Source organism: Juglans microcarpa x Juglans regia, chromosome 7D (genome assembly GCF_004785595.1).
Source record: "Juglans microcarpa x Juglans regia isolate MS1-56 chromosome 7D, Jm3101_v1.0, whole genome shotgun sequence".
Lineage (NCBI taxonomy): Eukaryota > Viridiplantae > Streptophyta > Magnoliopsida > Fagales > Juglandaceae > Juglans > Juglans microcarpa x Juglans regia.
Window position 1 is genome coordinate 22,101,310 of NC_054606.1, and position 20,927 is coordinate 22,122,236.

General features: G+C 33.2%; 1 long non-coding RNA gene across 1 annotated transcript; it reads right to left on the reverse strand.

Moving 5' to 3' along the window:
- Nucleotides 1–2,441: 2,441 nt before the first annotated feature.
- LOC121239679 lies at nucleotides 2,442–18,024 on the reverse strand. Its single transcript, XR_005935340.1, has 3 exons — nucleotides 17,908–18,024; nucleotides 6,190–6,195; nucleotides 2,442–2,455 (listed from the first exon to the last, which is right to left on the reverse strand). It is a non-coding gene; the product is annotated as an uncharacterized LOC121239679 (long non-coding RNA).
- Nucleotides 18,025–20,927: the final 2,903 nt, after the last annotated feature.

The following is a 20,927-nucleotide window of genomic DNA, read 5'->3' on the forward strand; positions in this document are numbered from 1 at the left end:
AACTCTTTTGGTGCAATCCTATCCTCTACTCTCCCATCAAACTTGGCACATTCTCTTCTCCATGCATGATTTGCTGGTAAATAACGTCGATGACCCATGAAACACAACTTCTGAGAAAATTTTAGCCACTCACTAGCAGTTTCTTTATTACACGTCGGACACGCTAACTTCCCTTTCGTACTCCAGCCGGAAAGATTCCCATACGCCGGAAAATCATTTATGGTCCACATTACCGCAGCATGCATCTGAAAAGATGTCGACTTAGATGCATCATAAGTTCTAACCCCTGTTTCCCATAACTCTTTCAGCTCTTCAATCAACGGCTGCATGAATACGTCAATATCATTCCCAGGTGATCTAGGGCCAGGGATGAGTAAAGTTAACAAAAAGTTTGGCGCCTTCATGCACCTCCATGGTGGAAGATTGTACGGAATCAATACCACGGGCCAAGTGCTATAACTTGTACTCATATTCCCAAAAGGGTTGAATCCATCGGTTGTGAGTCCCAGGCGCACGTTCCGAGCTTCTAACCCGAACTCTGGATACTGATTATCGAAAGACTGCCACGCAAGTGAATCAGCTGGATGCCTCATATACCCGTCATTCTTAACTCTTTTCTCCTCATGCCACCTCATATCATGAGCTGTTTTCTTACACATATATAGTCTTTGCAACCTAGGTTTCAAGGGAAAATACCGCAACACCTTAACCGGAACGTTTTTCTTACCTTTCCACCTCGACTCTCCACATACAGGACATGCTTGTTTCTCCTCGTTCTCCTTCCAGAACAATACACAATCATTCTTGCATGCATGTATGGACTTGTACTCAAATCCTAATCCCTTTCTCAACTGCTTCGCTTCATAAAAGTTCTTAGGCAATGCAGACCCTTCGGGAAGCACCTCGTTAAATAAGTCCAATACCATGTTTATTGCTTTCGTCGACATCCCACACAATGATTTAATGTGAAGCAACCGCACAATAAACGACATTTTGGAATGTTTTGTACAACCTGGGTAAAGCTCGCGCTTTGCATCTTCCCACAGTGAAGGGAAATTTTCACAATCAGTCCCTGATCCACCAGTTGAGGCATTGTCGTTAACCTCATCCATAAACATCCCAGCTCCAATATCACCCAACATCTCCTCCATCTCATCATGCTCATAATCATCATCCATGTGCCGCAAATAATTGTGATGATCGACCAATACATCTGCTGACCCTTCATACGGCTCACCATGCAGTACCCATCGCGTATACCCCAGATCCATACCGTTCACAAATATATGACGCTCTACTTCATCCAATCCTATCGCACACAAATTTTTACACACTCGACATGGACACTTAATGTAACCACGACTATCAGCAGAAGCCCGTGCAAAATCAATGAAAGTTCTTACTCCACATGCATAGGGTACGTAATCCTTTCCAAGTCTATCGTCCAGACGCATCCAATTTTTATCCATTTCTAAAAACATCTATATATTAATAACACGTACATTGAAAATTCACATGCATGTCATGCTCCAATTCTCATTACTTTGTTGATAAGGTAGTTGGTCCTATCCCATTCGAGATTATATTCTCCATATTGCACAAATCTCGTCACTCTACTAATTTCTACGTTAGTAGAAATTTCGGCAGCACCTCCCCATAATTCTCCAAGTATACATGTTCAAATATCGGGATTGTGACCCGACGAACAGTATACCCGAAGAACAATGAAGAAGACACCGAAACTTCATATTAAACGTGGAAAGTAGCGAGTAACAAAAATGTGCAATACAGATAATATAATCTCAAACTGTCCACACTGGACAATTCAGGAATCAGTGGACACATAAATGTACACTGATTCCCAAACGGGTCTAAGGGTATTTATGCAATGACACACGCATCTAGCAATATAATCATACAACAATATCTCCATATTTGTTAAACTAAAGAGGGATGGAAGATTATGTGACCCCCTGTTTCGTGTCTTGTACACAACGAGGGAGAATGATCTTGATGAAATGTTTAAATTTTGGTCTAATTACTTAACCGTCACAAACTGTCCGACCTCGACACTCCTCTCAAGGCCGAAGAGACTATGACAGTCAAGCAATTAGACCGAAATTTAGAGATTATAATTGTTATATATAATTTTAAATGTTATTATATAATTTCGACTTATTATCATTCTACAATTATAATCTTAATTGTTATACTTAATTTAGTGAGTTATTTACTTATATAGACAATAAGTATATAATTTTTATATAAGAATCTATTTGATCCTTATTTCCTTTCTCTTTAGTTTGTAATAAATAAGTATATTTACATATTCAAACTCTACTTATTTAGTAGTTTCAAGACTTTTTTATTGAAGAGTATTTTAAAGGTTATATTATAATTTTAATTATTATCATTCCTAAAATATAATTTTAATTGTTATACTTACACTATCATTCTTAAATTTCAATGGTTATACAATAATTTTAATTATTATAATTCTTAAAGAGTTACTTTTATTTATTATTACTTAAAACTTCATATTATTATCACAATTTTTCAAATCCATATCACAAAAACACATTGTATAAATATCATAAAATTCAAATAAAGACAAGAAATAAAAATTTTTTCTTACCAAACTCAACTCTCTCTAACTCTCCAACTCCACTCTCTCTCTCTGTGTTGCGCACACGGGAGAAGAAAAAATGTTCAATGGCGCTCCCGTGCGCGCACGGATTAAGTTCTAACATTATTTGTTTAAACGTTCGAACGTTTAACTTGTACGTCCGAACGTTACCTTAAACGTTCGGACGTTTCAGTTGAACGTCCGAACGTTATTTAATAAAATTTCCTCTCCTCGTAGCGTTCGGACGTTTACATTACACGTTCGAACGTACCCTTCTTATTTATAACATAAAATCTAGCGGGAAAGTTTCCACACTTTAATCATATATGTTCGAATGTATCACAAGTTTACGTTCGGACGTTTGTAAATTTAGAGATTAACGTTCGAACATTTAACTTAAACGTCCGAACGTTTATTTCATCAAAGTGTTACCATATTTGAGAGTTAAATTTTCCGCACTAATTTAAGTAACGTTCGAACGCATAGTCTAAACGTTCGAACGGTACAATAATCACACAGAAACCTTGAGCGGGAAATTTCCCGCTCTTATTTTAACGTTCGAACGTTAACTTGAAACGTTCGAACGTACGGTTCCTACTGTACGAACATTTTACTTATTTGTAATAATGTAAATATATTCAAACATTCACAAATAATAATTTAAATATTTAAAGTTTATATCACAACATACTAGAAAAAACTCACAATATATTCACAAAATAACATGCCACATGTATTAACATATTTTTAAAGTTGAGTAAGTAATAAACATGTATTAACAAAGCCTAATGAAAACATATACCTAATAAGAAACACAATATTTCAAATTCATATCACAACATATTTACAAAAACTCACAAACTATTTACAAACTATACAAATAATAATCACAATATTTCAAGAGTAAGTATAAAATCACAACAATATATTGATAAAGTTTAGAAATATACCTAGCACTCACAATATCCTCTTACAAATCAAAATCTTCCAACTTCCCAAAACAAGCAATCCTTCAAAAAAATACAACACTAACTTATTAGAAATATTCTATAACAAAAACACATTCTATAAATATCATAAAATTCAAATAAAGATAAGAAATAAAAATATTTTCTTACCAAAACTCAACTCTCTCTAACTCTCTAACTCAACTCTCTCTCACACTAACACCCTCTCTCTCTCTCTCTCTGTCTCTCTCGCTCTCTCTCTCTCTCTCTCTCTCTGTCTCTCTCTCTCTCTCGCTCTCTCTCTCTCTGTCTGTTGCGCGCACGGGAGAAGAGAAATGATCCGCTTCCTCCCGTGCGCGTACTGATTAATACCGCAAATTATTAGTTTAAACGTTCGAACGTTTAAGTTGTACGTCCGAACGTTATATGCTAAAATTTCACCCGTTCATAACGTTCGGACGTTTACAATACACGTTCGAACGTACCCTTCTAATTTATATCATAAAATCTAGCGGGAAAGTTCCCGCACTTTCCTCATATATGTTCGAATGTATCACAATTTATCGTTCGAACGTTTGTAAATTTACAGATAAACGTTCGAACATTTAACTTAAACGTCCGAACGTTTATTTCATCAAAGTGTTACCATATTTGAGAGTTAAATTTTCCGAACTAATTCATCAAATAACGTTCGAACGCATAGTCTAAACGTTCGAACGTCTGAATAATCACACACATACCTTAATCGAGCGGGAAATTTCCCGCTCTTATTTAACGTTCGAACGTTAACATGAAACGTTCGAACGTAATAGTCCTACTCTTATTTAACGTTCGAACGTAATATATAAACTATACCATATATATAAATGAATAATATATATTAAATTGTTATTTATTAAATTCTTTATTATATACTAACTTATACTATAATATGTATTCTACATTTTATATATCTATAACTATATACTACATTGTATAGTATGATAGCATAATACTTTAAATGAGAACATAAATATATATAATATATAAACTTACCATATATATAAATGAATAATATATATTAAATTGTTATTTATTAAATTCTTTATTATATACTAACTTATACTATAATATGTATTCTACATTTTATATATCTATAACTATATACTACATTGTATAGTATGATAGCATAATACTTTAGATGAGAACATAAATATATATAATATATAAACTTACCATATATATAAATGAATAATATATATTAAATTGTTATTTATTAAATTCTTTATTATATACTAACTTATACTATAATATGTATTCTACATTTTATATATCTATAACTATATACTACATTGTATAGTATGATAGCATAATACTTTAAATGAGAACATAAATATATATAATATATAAACTTACCATATATATAAATGAATAATATATATTAAATTGTTATTTATTAAATTCTTTATTATATACTAACTTATACTATAATATGTATTCTACATTTTATATATCTATAACTATATACTACATTGTATAGTATGATAGCATAATACTTTAGATGAGAACATAAATATATATAATATATAAACTTACCATATATATAAATGAATAATATATATTAAATTGTTATTTATTAAATTCTTTATTATATACTAACTTATACTATAATATGTATTCTACATTTTATATATCTATAACTATATACTACATTGTATAGTATGATAGCATAATACTTTAAATGAGAACATAAATATATATAATATATAAACTTACCATATATATAAATGAATAATATATATTAAATTGTTATTTATTAAATTCTTTATTATATACTAACTTATACTATAATATGTATTCTACATTTTATATATCTATAACTATATACTACATTGTATAGTATGATAGCATAATACTTTAGATGAGAACATAAATATATATAATATATAAACTTACCATATATATAAATGAATAATATATATTAAATTGTTATTTATTAAATTCTTTATTATATACTAACTTATACTATAATATGTATTCTACATTTTATATATCTATAACTATATACTACATTGTATAGTATGATAGCATAATACTTTAGATGAGAACATAAATATATATAATATATAAACTTACCATATATATAAATGAATAATATATATTAAATTGTTATTTATTAAATTCTTTATTATATACTAACTTATACTATAATATGTATTCTACATTTTATATATCTATAACTATATACTACATTGTATAGTATGATAGCATAATACTTTAGATGAGAACATAAATATATATAATATATAAACTTACCATATATATAAATGAATAATATATATTAAATTGTTATTTATTAAATTCTTTATTATATACTAACTTATACTATAATATGTATTCTACATTTTATATATCTATAACTATATACTACATTGTATAGTATGATAGCATAATACTTTAGATGAGAATATAAATGTATATAATATATAAACTTACCATATATATAAATAAATAATATATATTAAATTGTTATTTATTAAATTCTTTATTATATACTAACTTATACTATAATATGTATTCTACATTTTATATATCTATTTATATCTATATACTACTTATTAAATAATCAATAAACACCATAAGCTCATAAACTATTCACAAAATTCACAAACAATAATCATAATTATTTCAAGAGTAAGCATAAAATCACAACAACATGTATAAACATATTGCTAAACTTTAGAAATATAACAAGCACTCGCAAAAAAACCAATAATCTAATTGTCAATAATATTATATAACATCGTAATCTATAAAGAAAACATTTATAATATAATATTAAATTGAATAACGTTCGAACGTAATAATAATTACGTTCGAACGTTCTGTGTATATAAGGCCAAAACCGAACGTCGAAACGACATCTCTATTACGTTCATCGTCTACTCCGTTGCACGCCGCCACGCCTCCTTCGCCGCCGCCGTCAACTCCGCCACAACCGTCACTAAAGGTAGGCATTCATCTTTTATTCAAGTAACATGTATTTTATTGAAATTTGGATTGAGTTTTGTGTTAAACCGGATAAGTTATTTCAAGACTTTCAACTTCATTTTCCGGCCACCACGGCTAGTCATTTGCCGAATAGTCACCGTAGAAATGTTTCTTGAAGTGTATACTTCATTTCCACGGTGACATTTCGGTATTTAGAACCGTGTAGCGAAATTCTTGAGATTTCAATAATGGCTGAGTCGACTCAGCCATTCTGCGTCGAAACGTTCGAACGTTTCACCAAGACGTTCGAACGTACGACGTTTAAATTACAAAGCCGTTACGGCTTCCACGTTCGAACGTTTGATTATAACATCCGAACGTAATGATTTTCTACATTATTCATGCTTCGACGTTAGGACGTCCATATTTATGTTCACACGTAAAACAAATACGTTCGAACGTATTTGTTTTAACGTCCGAACGTACGTCAGCCAATATTTATTTACTGCTTATGTTCGAACGTACATTGTTACATTCGAACGTATTTTTTTACGTTCGAATGTAAATATATTGACATTATTTTACGTGGGAACGTATAAATAAACATCCGAACGTTTTATCTTTACGTTCGAACGTTATAGATAAAACGTTCGAACGTTACGGCAGAGCATCTTAGAATTAATATCAAAAAAATGCATTATTGTAAATAATTTTTTTTTTCCTTTTCTATTTTCAGGATATGGCTCTTCCACTGCATACTAGGAAACGAGGGAGGGAAGGAGCCACGTCGGACACTGCCCGCATTGGAGCTCGTACTGTTATGGTAGAGCGAGAGATCTTAATTAATGAGTTCGACGAACTCTGTTGGCAGCAGACGAACCTGAGAGATGTTTTCCTCAGTAGAGGCTGGGGAAATATCTGCACATTGAGGGGGAAGGTATACCCCTCAATGGTTCAAGAATTCTATATGGGGATGTGTGACATGCCTCAGGATGCATCCTCTCACACCGTGACTGTACGCGGTGTTTCCATTGAGGTATCAGCAGATGTCATCGGCGAGCACCTTGGGATTCGTCGAGGAGTGGAGACATTTGCACACTCGACACCCCGTGAGGATGTAGGCACTTCTACATCATCTACTGGTCGGGGATGTGAGCCAGCATCAGCCAGAGATGCAGGCCAGTCAGAGGCTGAGGATACTGGCGTCGAGGCTCGGGATGATGACCGAGACGAGGATTTCTACATCCTCACCGGGAGGGATCGCATGCAGATCGAGCGGAAGAACGCCTTCAACCAGAACCATCTGCTGCATTTCTTCCGCATGTTGCACCTTATTGTTGCAACAAATGTGGATCCTGTGGCTCATAAAACCACATTTAGTCGGCTTCGGGCACAATTTTTGATACGAGTGGCACGTGGAGATCCTATAGATTTGCCATTGCACATCTTTCAGAGGATCCGTTACGAGGCGAGCATCGTCTCCACGGATAATCTCCCATATGGTGTCCTCATCAGCCGACTATTACTTGCACGGGGAGTGCCGACCCAGCCAGAGGACCGGGTCAAAGATCAGATGAGCCCCCTCGACATGACCACGCATCGACGTAGCATTGGACAGGCGAGGGGACGTCAGCCACCCCCTGTAGAGGATCTAGTTCCTCCGACGCAGCCTGAGCCAGGTCATGTCGGGAGTAGTAGTCAGCATACGCCGAGTACATCTGCAGGAGATGTGCGGCCTGCTTGGGTTGATGCGGTCATCTCACAGCTGACTGCGCATATCGATCATAAGATCGATCGATCGCTCGAGGCTATATCGGCGTCTGTTGCCGAACTCACCCATCGTGTAACTATCCTCAACGACAAGGTTGATACCTTGACTGAGGAGGTACGGAGTTCGACTTTTGCGGATAACGTTATCATCTGACTGTTAATATCAAATTTTATATTTTATTTTTAATATTTGTAACGAAAAATATTATTGAATATTTCTATCGTTTTTTAATTTCAATTTTTAACCTTCTTTGATGTTATATTTTTCAACTTTAATACTAAATCACTGCATTTCAAATATATATAATCAATAATATATATTTATATATTACAAAGTGTGTATATATAAATATATACAATTCAATTTTTTAGACTTGTTCACAAATTATGCACAATAAAAACCACATAATTTTTAAATTAAAGTCATTTAATTTAAATTTACAATGAACGTTCGAATGTTATTACTTAACGTTCGAACATTGGTGCAAACATTTTACGTTCGAACGTAAAATTAATAACATTCGAACGGTTGCGCCAAAACATTTTACGTTCAAACGTAAACAGACATAATGTTCGAACGTATATGTAACGTTCGAACGCATATTTCCCATACGTTGGAACGTAAAAACATCTCATTCTATCTTTAGTGACGGTTTCCAGAAACTGTCACAGAAAATACCTTTTAGTGACGGTCTAGAGACCGTCACAAATTCCTAACCGTCACTAAAAACCAATTGTGTTGTAGTGGGATAGAGGTGCAACTCCAAATCCAAATGCTTATGCAGCAGTTCAGACCTCCAAGCAACTGATTTACATTATACGTACAGATTTTGGGATCTATTTTTGCACGAATAAAGCTAGTATTACTGTTTTATTTATTTAGTTTGCACTCATTAGATTACTTTTATGGATATTGAACAAATTGTAATATATTTTTTTTAAATATTATGTATGTCTATTTTATTTTTCATTATTGTGTAAAATAAAATAGTTACTAATAGAACGACGAAAAACTGTTCAAACAAGATAAGTAAAACCATTTGAATAATGATACAAAATATTCGAATGTAATCAGAATTAAACGTTGGAACTGTACTTGAAACCATTCGAACGAAATAATTGAACGTGAAATAAACGTGCGAATGTCATCTCATATGAAATCGTTCGATCCTATCATGGTCTGATCAAACGTCTTACTCAATACGTTCAAACATATTTTGCTGTTCGACCATCAAATTGTTTGTTCAAACGTTTCCTCACGCTTATTTGATCGAACAGATTGGTATCGATCGACTACTCACGAAGAACGCATTTGAACATATTTATTGTTCGAATGTCAAGTTTGTACAGTTCGAACGTGATTCTGGGATGAAATTTAATCGTCCCAAAAAAAATATTTCATTCAAATACCATCAAATGGTTTAGCTCAAGCACATCGCAAAAGATAATTTTTAGGACGAAATTGATATTTTCAACTTTTAGAATACTGTTATTAAAATGACTTTGTAAGGACTTTTTCCATCTCAAATAATATTTTGAGATGGAATTATAGTTTTTTGAGACGAAAATTTGACTTATGATGTTGTGTGGTAGATGGAGATCATCAGCAATACAATTTGACCTATTGGATCGGAACGTGCCGGGTGTACTGGCGGTAGGGATCATGCGCACTAACTACGCATGTACGTACCTAACAGCACTTCAACACATTCTAAGAAATGTCAGTGAGGTGATCAGTAATTAAGTCACATTTGGAACCGGGAATGGAAGTAAAATGTATGCATGCATGCGCATGTATATGTTTCGCATAATTAGATTTTGAAAACCCGATTTTGTTATATATTTTTGAATATATATATATATGTGTGTGTGTGTGTGTCAATGATAATCTTCCAGCTACCGATAAAAATAAGCTCAGCTTAATCTCTTTCGAAAAATTAAAGATGTAACACAGCCAAGTGACAGGCCGAGTCCTTCTAGTGCAGCACATGAGCTATCCAGATAACATGTCAGAGGTCCTATTGATTAGAACTTGTTTGCTGGAAGGACTCCTTTTATCACTAGGTTGTGCTGTATCTTAAATCAATGAGCTGAGCTTGTTCTTACGAGTAGCCGGAAGATTATCATGACCATATATATATATAATATATATATATATATAGTAGTGTTTTTTTAATAATATTTACTTCTTATTGTGCTCGCCTTTGCTTTTTTGGTCTTTTATGTTGTGTTTAATGGGGGCTGGTAATAAAATTGCCATTACTTTGAGTTTTAATTTGGATTGAAGACTTATTAGTTGTTAATGTTGGTCTTTATACGTTTCTTTCGAGTGATGTTCGTTATCAACGTTTCCATTAAGGTTTTTAACGTTTAAACTTTTTTCTCAAAAATCATTTATGCAGGTCAGTTTATTCTTACGTTTTAAGTTGATAATGAATGTTTTTTGTGCCGTTTTGTATTAACGTCTACCTTCCTTTTTAAATTGGAAAGAGATTGGCGTCCGTAGTGTGTCGATCTTTTCATTCCAGTGTGGTGTTGTTTTTTCTCCGTACAATATTATAGAAAAAAAAAATTAGCAGAAGTGTACATAAATACTTTTGAGATATTTTTCTGATAAAAGAGAGATGTTCTTTTAAGTGGAGTTTTGGACTTAACCATTTGTATAGAGTAGGCTTATGTCATTCGACGACTAGTTGGACTGTTGTATCTTGGAGGAGTCAAGTCAAAAAGACTTCTGCTGTACCGGTTAATTTGAGATTTTGTATATCGCAAAAGGCTTGAATCTCCTTAAAGAGAGCGAGATTTTTGTGCCTCAGTCATAACTGACTTCGTCTTATTTTTAATTTTATTGTAATTTTTATTATATTATTGTGTATTTCACCAACAATTTTAAAGAAAGTCAGACATGGAGCCTATAACTGAAAAATTCACGGAAAGCATTGGTGATCTCAAAAAGCCCTTCCGGTTCAAAGGAGCTCATTTCAAGAGATAGAAGTGCAAGATGCTCTTCTATCTAAATTTTCTCAACATTTCTTATGTTCTCACTGTTGTAGAAATTGTGCGGATACAGTAATTTAAAAATAAACGCAACTTTGAGACGTGTAGAACACTATCTTTAAGGTGATAATTGCCTCCACTTGAAAGAGTTTGCTACTGGGTTACAAGCAATTCACCTCCAGGATACAACAAAGTCACCAACTGCATATAGCAATTCTGAAGTTTTTCCTTCAGAATTTCTCTACAAAATTGTGCAAGTGACTGAAAATATGAGAAAGAATAATTAAAATTCGTGGGTCTGATCCCCTATTTATAGAAAATGAAGTGACACCATATGAAAGATCACAACTATTAACTTGTGACTTTTCAATTGGCAGTTACTGGTTTAAAAGTTATGATGTTTCAAATTAAAGATCAAATGGTATGTGCCTAGCCTAGTGGTCAACAGGCGCCTCCCTTGAAAAAGGGAGGGCATTGGCTCGAGTCTTCAGAAGTGTCTATTCGGCCCATGTAACACCCAAGTGTTGTGACTCTTTGACCCACGTGCAAGGCTTGGCCGGCCCAAGCATTGTGTCTGTCCAAATCCAACACTTCACAAAATTATAAATCAAATTGCACTTGTGGAGTTTTGAACTCCTACCCTTTCATTTGAAACAACACACCATTACCATTGAACTAATGCATCTCTTTGAGATAATGGTTCACGTAAATAAATAATAACCTATATTCAATAAACTCTATCACAATCTATAATAAATATAATACTCACTGCAAAGAATCCTAGCAAGATCACTACCGAGAACATGGCTGAAGCACGAGTGAAAGCTCACGAAGAAAAAATTGAAAAATATACTAAAGATGAGTATAACGGTCGATGCTATCTTTTAAATTGTCTTTCTGATCAGTTTTATGATTACTACAATACTACTTACACATTTCCAAAGAAAATTTGAAAAACTTTACAGAGTAAATACGATACGGAAAAAGCCGTAGCGAAGAAATATGCAACAAGTCTCTTCTTTCGATATCAAATGGTAGATGAAAAATCTTTTGCGGAGCAAGCACAAGATTTTCAAATGGTTGTAGCTGAAGTTAGATCCGAAGGCATCAAGATTAGAGAAAATCTAATTGTTTGTGGCATCATCGACAAGCTACCGCCTTCATGGAGAGAATTTCAAAAGTCGATGCACCATAAACAAATGGAGACCTCTTTGGAGACCTTAATCACACGTATGCATGTAGAGGAGGAAGCTAAAGGCCAAGATGCTTTGGTGTTTTAAAATGGTAATGAGGATTCCATGACAAAGGTAAACTTAATTTCTAAAAATGGTAGCTTGCCCAAAGGTTAAAATATAAGAAATAGTTTTTTGAAGCCGCAAAGAAAAGATTTCAAAAAATTTAGTAAACCTCACAAAAAGGGTTTTCAAAACCAAAATGATAAGAACCAAGGACCCCTTCACAAAATCAAGCGTGTTTTGTATGTGGCAAAATTGGGCACTTTGCTCGAATTTGTAAGTTTTGAAAGAGAGAAAATAATAATCCTCAAGTTAATATAACTGAGGAGCCATTTGTAGCAATGGTCACAGACATTAACATGGTTCAATTTGTTGAAGGGTGGTGGGCAGATTCTGGTGCCAATAGGCATGTCTGCTATGATAAAGATTGGTTCAAAAAATTTACTCTTGGTGATTCAAGTAAAACCGAGGTTCTTGGGAGTGGTGAGGTTGAGTTGAATTCACCTCTAGACGTATATTGATGCTCAAAGATGTTCGCTATACACTGTCTATGAGAAAGAATTTGATGTCGAGTTTTTTACTCAACAAAGCGGACTTCAAACAAACTATATAATCTGATCAATATGTAATTACAAAAAAATGGAGTTTTTGTGGGCAATGGCTATGCTTGTGATGAGATGTTTAAATTAAATGTTGAGAATAAAGCACAGTATGTTTCTTTTTATGTGCATTATTATTTTTAAATATTTTGGCACACATGCTTATGTCTTTCATAGATATGGAATAAAAAATAGCAGTCCATTTTTTTCATATTGGAATAAAGTGTTTTTTAAGTAAGGTATTTTTTTTATATGAAAAAGAAAATTTCTTTTTAATTCTAAAAATTAGTGGGGTTCAAGTTTTTAGAAAATAATATTATATTTTTTTTAAATATTTGGCTCCAACGTTTTTTAAATTCTTTGAGTTTTTGGAAGCGTAGTTATAATTGGTTAACGTCGGCTGCCTCTGTTATTAGTTGCCGTTAGCTTTCTTTAGAAACGTATGGTATTAATTTTGGATTTAGTGCCATAACTGAAAGTTTTTAATGTTGAGATTTGGTCTCGTTATCCTGAGATAAGTTTGGATGCATGTATTATTATTAGCCGTTTTAATATTTTATTGATTAGTGCTTAATTGCACGTTTTGGCTGCCGTATGTCGAGAGATTTATTCCTCTATGGAAAAATCCGTATTAATTCAATATGACACTACTACTACAATTGGTAAAATACAAAACCGTTATTATAACGGTAAATTCAGATATTTTAAAAGAAAAAAATACAGTACTATATATAATATTTTTTATTGATAGTGTTATTAATGTGGATCCACTAAACAAAATTTTGACAAGATAAATGATCTGGAATACATCGAGGGGAATGAGTTTTAAACCTAAAAATTCATGAGCCATGTATGAGGATACCCAACCTGGAGACCAGAGATCCTGAGAATTGGGTTCAATAGGAAAAACGAATCATATGATGGTCGTAAAAAATGCACTATTTATTTTATTTCTCATTCTTATGATGTGAGTGCATTTATCCTGTAATGTTGTAGATGATGAGTTTTTGAAAGAAACTCTTAATGAAATTCTGTAGTTGTTATGAGTAAGGTATAAGAATTACAGGAACACCTTTGACAGATTTCACTTATGTGAGTGTGAGAGTGGAGCCGCTCTCTATGAGATTTGGATTTATTCTCAAATATACTCATAAAATTGGGATGAGCATAAGGCCGTAATGTACAGGCTAATAAAGCTCATGTCAGCACTTGGATTTTTATGTGTGAGTAATAATTCTTTATTTTTCTTAAGCAGTCATAGTTCAAGTCTGAGACTACTACTGACTCTGGAGTAAATATTGTTATTTCACTAAGTGAAGGTTGAATGCAGAGCACAACTTCATGATGCATAATAATCATTCTTTGTCTGAAAGTATCTCTCTTATATTATTATTTTATTATTATTAAAAATAGTGAGAAAATGTTAGTATTTTTTTAATAATATTTATTTCTTACTGGTGCTCGCCTTTGCTTTTTTGGTCTTTTATGTTGTGTTTAATGGGGGCTGGTAATAAAATTGCCGTTACTTTGGATTTTAATTTGGATTGAAGACTTATTAGTTGTTAACATTGGTCTTTATACGTTTCTTTCAAGTGATGTTCGTCATCAACGTTTCCATTAATGTTTTTAACGTTTTAACTTTTTTCTCTAAAATTATTTATGCAGGTCGGTTTATTTTTACGTTTTAAGTTGATAATGAATGTTTTTTGTGCCATTTTGTATTAACGTCTACCTTCCTTTTTAAATTGGAAAGAGATTGGCGTCCGCAGTGTGTCGATCTTTTCATTCCAGTGTGGTGTTGTTTTTTCTCCGTACAATATTATAGAAAAAAATTAGTATTGTCCATAGATACTTTTGAGATATTTTTCAGATAAAAGAGAGATGTTCTTTTGAGTGGAACTTTAGATTCAATCACTTGTGTAAAGTAGGCTTGAATATAATGATCAGTTGAGTTGTTATATTTTAGAAGAGTTAAGTCAAGAAGATTTTTACTGCACTGATTAATTTAAGACTCATCACAAAAGACTTGAATCTTTTTAAAATGAATGAGATTTCCGTACCTTAGTCTTAACTAATTTTATCTTATTTTTAATTTTATTATAATTTTTATTATATTATTATATATTTCACCAACAAGAGCGGAGTGTACACATGATTTTATCTAACTAGCTCATGGCTTACCTATTTCAGTCTAACTACCATATCTACCCTTTTCAATACTCGTCAGTCCTAGTCGTCAGTACAGGACCAGTACTCATCAATCATGCCCCCACTCGCCATGGACAACCATGAAAATATATATATATATATATATATATATATATATATATATATATTCATATGAGTACATGTGTTTTATGTATTTTTTTCAATTATTTTTTACTGAGATTTTTTTAATGTTTTTAAATATTTAAAAAATTAAAATAAATTTAGAACATTATTAAAAAACAATTCCTTAACCATAAAGTAAAAAAAAATTTTATTAAAAAAATATTTTCTTAATCGGAAAGTAAGATAAAAAATTATTTTTTTTTTGTGTTTTTTACTTTACTTTGTCATTAAGGAATTATTTTTTTTTTATGATATTGTGGATTTTTTTTATTTTTTTAAACTATTTAAAATTGTTAAAAAATCTATATAATACATAAAAAAAATACATGCTAGAACCAGTGATAACTGATCCCAACTACCCGGGTGGCTCTAGCATTATTCATTTAGATATATCGCGCTCAAAAGATCAAAGTGTACATTCAAGATATAATGTGGCACCAAATGATTGACAATTAAGTATAAAAAAATAAATAATTTTTAATTATATGAGTCTATATTAAAGAGTAATAAAATGTTGATATTTAAAAAAGATCAAAATTAAATAGCTCTAGTACTTCTTTAAAGATGAGCCGCCCACGATGGATCTATCTCCAAATAATTTATCACAATACTAAAGTATATAGCTAGGCCATGTCGATAACTTAAAAAACTAATATAAGTATTTAAAGGTAAGTATAAATTTAGATTAATCCAAAAAATAATAGATTTCAATATTAATGAAGATCAAACGGCACTATAGACCTAATTAAATCGAAATAGTCATCTATAAGTTTTTGTAATAAACTTATGACTATATATAATTTGAGTAATTATTTCTACAAGTTCTAAATATACACAAGCTTCTTTTAGGAATTTTATAAAAAAATAGACTCCAGCATAAAAAGTATAAAAAAATTACTTATTACAATATTAGAATGTACAAACTTCACGTACTACCTTTTAAAAAAGTGGCCAAATAAATTTAGAATTCACGTAAAAAAAAAATTATAATTCATAAAAGCGTTTTTCTTAGGCCAAATATATATATAAGGAATATTAATTCATAGTAGTATATCATTGAATGGCACAAGCTAGCTGGGTCGACGGTGGGGTACTAAGTTAGGCTATGATACGAAAAAGAAAATATAGAAGTCTCCAAACATTTTTTGACTTCGGAAAAGCCTGCGAACGTCATACCACAATGACCACATGATCATGATCCTAATTAATTTGTCGACACACATGATCATTATAATTATATTTTAGGTAGGTTGCATTAACTGATATTGAAATATTAGGTTATCGTACTCGTTTGTTTTTTGTTTGCAGAGTTTCAAGATCATTAGGAATTAGTGTCAATATATTAGGTTGCAATACTTGGTACACGTACGTATAAGATCATGCATGCACGACGTGCCTTTGAATGATATGATTTTTCTTTCCATCACTGGATGCTCTCTCCGCTGATTAATACTTTATAATTTCTCTCTGACTCGATTAATTAATATTGGTTTTCCAATAGTAATTATATCATAAGCACATATTCATGATACTAGCTAGCTCATGATATATACCGTATCATATCACCCTTTGCAGCTTGTTTGCTTAAAATTTGGGAAAGTACCACGGCTTAATTGGATACATTTTTTTTTTTTTATGTGAAAAGCTACTTACAATCGGCGTTGCGCAACCTTATGCAACTGGCACTCCTTTTGATGAGAAATTACCTCCAAACAGACTTCACGTGAATTATTCTAAGATTCGAAACGTGCAAAAAAGTCCCCAAGTCAACTCCTTCACGGCTTCTAGTTTTCGTATATTAAGCCATTGACCCGATCTATGATATATCATACTATCGGAGTGCAACAAAAGATCTAAAGAAGAACAGAGGCTAGACTCTATTAGTAACAAGTAAATACTTTGTATGTAAAAAGTCTCAAATTTTTTTTTTTTTTTTTTTGGGAATAAAATCCAATTGCAAGGTCTGAGACGACCTAGAAAGCACTTGATCATGGTCAATTTTTTATTGCTTATATAATAACTTCTATACGAAACGCTGACATGAATAGAAAAGGAACGGTTCGAATACCATCTACTAACATCACTGAAAACCTTCTTAAAAAAGAAGAAAACAAGGGATCCGTTGAATTCCAAGTATTGAGTTTCACCAATAAAATAAGAAGACTTACTTCACATTTAGAATTGCACAGAAAAGACTGTTATTTCTTTCTGCCATATCTTTAATAGCAGGCTGGTTACACCTACAACCAAAATGGAAACCGAGCGTTTTGTGGTTTAAAAATGCCAAATCCCGTCTCAATCATCATTTGTCAGGACTATTCGGAGTAAGTTCCTTTAGCAAATTAAGAATTCTCAGATGTACTAGTACTAGCAAGTACATCTTTGATGCAGTCATCGATTCTCCCAAGAGGCCACAATTACCGCGAGCAAACGTCACTCATAGACCTTACATATTACATATTGGAATCATATAGAATTAATATTCTTTTTCTCTCTTTCTCTCATCCTTCCATTTATCTGCATTTTGATTGTTATTGCTGTCCAAGTCCAAAGTAGTTCACACCTCTGTAGTGAATATGAAGAAAAACGTGGGTGCTGCCCTATTACAAAATGCGAGGTACCGACGCCGGACGGGAAGACCTCTAAGGATCCGATAAACATGGTAGCCCCGGCTTGGGGCTGGATTGAATCCTTTGATCCTAGTAGTGAACCTTTGACTCGTTCCCACAATCATCTTGTATGATGTGTACATATAATAATACTTTCTTGCCAAGATATTTATGTCGACAACCCTTTTGTACCAACCAGATATAAGCAATTTCATCCACAATCTGGGCTCTAACATATGGCAGATTTCTATGACATTACTCTCCATCAAGTGGGGATTCTAAAGAACCAGAAGCAAATCCCAAATCACACTCAGGAAAAGAGGTCAAGAACCACTGATAGCGCTACGACTAGTGCCTGAAACCATCCATGGAAATTCCGAAGAACCCTCTGAAAAGTAGAAAGTTAAACCAATTAACTCCTAAATAAGTTTGAATGGTGCCGTTATGGGAAGAAATGGACACAAACCTATCTTGCCAATTGCAGAAACGATATAGAGTGGTGGTGCTGCTGTGTGTGGAGCAGTGTATCATTTGGCAGTGGCTTGGGCTGCGCAAATTCAAACGGTGGTGGTGTTGGTTAACACCGAGAGGATGTGCGGTGCTTTGAGTGGTTCTCGGCTTCGTGTGGATGCAGGTGCACGGTTGTGGAGTTGGGTGCACTGCATGGGGTCGCTCACGACTTTGGCAGCAGCGTGGAGTTGCGCTGTGCAAAGGTGAACAGGTGGAAGTGTTGGGCTTAGAGAGGAGTTGACTTGGGGACAATTTTTTTTTTTCACATGTTTCGAATCTTAGAATAATTCACATGAAGTCTGTTTTAGAAAATTTCTCATCAAAAGGAGCGCCGGTTGCATAAGGTTGCGCAAGGCCGGTTGTAAGTAGCTTTTCTCTTTTTTTTATTAGTGCTAGGTGTACGGAATTTTTAGGCTTTTGTTTTTGTAATTCCGTACTTTGAGATATTTTCTTTTCAAACATCACTAAGATATAAAATACTTTTTTAATTTTTAATTTTCAATTTTTTCATCTAATCATTACTTAATTATTATCCAAACACTAAACTCCAGTCTATACAGCTTTTCTAAACATTCAAACAAAACACAATAGAGAATAAAACTTTTTAAGATTTCATAACAAAAATTATATTCAAATAATTTTTTAATTTTATAATATTTTTATTCAAACTTTTTCTCTCTCATTTCCCATAACTCAATAAAATATCTAACTCAAACTATTTCATTACTATTCACAAACTATTTAATTAGTACTATTTCACAAATTAATATCTAATCAAACTAATCTCAGTATAAGTGCATGATCGACTTTAGTCACTACAAGAAATTTTACTTTTAGGGATTGTTGAGGGAAAAATTAGTTGATTGGTATTTTCTTGTGAAAACCTATGTAATATTGTGTTGTAACAAGTGTTGAAGCGGTGCAACATGAAGAGGATTGAAGTGTGCTCAACACGGCTCAACTGGTGCTCAATTGGCGCTCGAGTGGAACCTTTCAGAGAGGTTCGCTCGATGTGTGCTCGACTCAGCACTCAAGCGTAACCATCCAGAGAGGTTCGCTCGATGTGCGCTTGACGTAATGCTCGAGTAGAATCCATCTAGAGATGTTCGCTCGATGTGTGCTGGACGTGGCGCTCGAGCAGAACTCTTCTAGAGAGGTTCACTCGATGTGAGCTCGACGTGTCGCTGGAGCTGTTTTTGAAAAACAACGTGCGTTTGACTTGCGCTCGACACCTCCCTCGAGCCAATGTTCAAGACAACTTTGAATTCAGGGTTTTGAGTACCGTGATCTGTTGGGACTATATATAGACCAGCTTATTTATGTTCTTGAGGGTGGAAAAACAGAGCAAAAACCCTAGTTACTTCAAGAGTCACATAGAGAAATCTTTCCTCACATTGTGAATCTTTCTTGGACAAACACATCTCCACCACACCACACTCAAGATCAAATCTTATTCAAAGTCCATTAAAGTGGACGTTTTGATTGGCCGGAAGAGTCCGGAGCTGCTGTTGATGCAGAAATCGATAGGTTCTCGTGGGAAGCTATAAAAGGTCGAAGTTCCGGCACTACATGCTTGTAGAGATAGAGTGGGTCACTTGTGATGTTGCAAGCCAAGTTTAGCCACTACGAAGGTTTTATGAGTATCTCTAAATTGGTTGTAATAAACTTTTTCTATAGTGGATTTTAGGTGGTGCCTTACACTCGAAGTGGTTTTAAAATTTGAAGAAGTTCTTCAAATGAGTTTCCACTTCGTGACCAAAATCATTGTGTTGATTATTTGTGTTAATTGATTAACTGTTTGTTTCTCTATTTTTGAGAAGACCATCAAAATTGGATTAACCTATTCACCCCTTCTCTAGTATAGTAATTGGTAGAACCATTACTTTTTCAGGGATGAAATTTGATAGGGATGAATTAAATTTCGTCCCTAAAATTATTTATTAGAGACGAAGTCTCAAATATTGTGTGAGTTTCTAAATTCGTTCGAATGGATAAATATCCATTTGAATGGATATTTTGAGATGAATAAAATCGTCTAAAAAATGCACGACCGTTCGAACGGGACAAAATAGATTCGAACATGAAATTAATGTCAGTTCGAATATTATATAATCTTTTCGAATAATAATCTTAGCGGGAAATTAATTTATTTTTTTCGGAGAATGTTCATAACCGTTCGAACTTACATTTACTTGTTCGAATGGAAGAGATTTGGTGGAAAAATGTAGTGGCAAGGTTGCTGGACCGTTCGAACCTATTCGAACACCATATTAATTCATTCGAACGATTAATTTGGTTGAAAATTATATAAAAATTGTTTATCATCATTAATT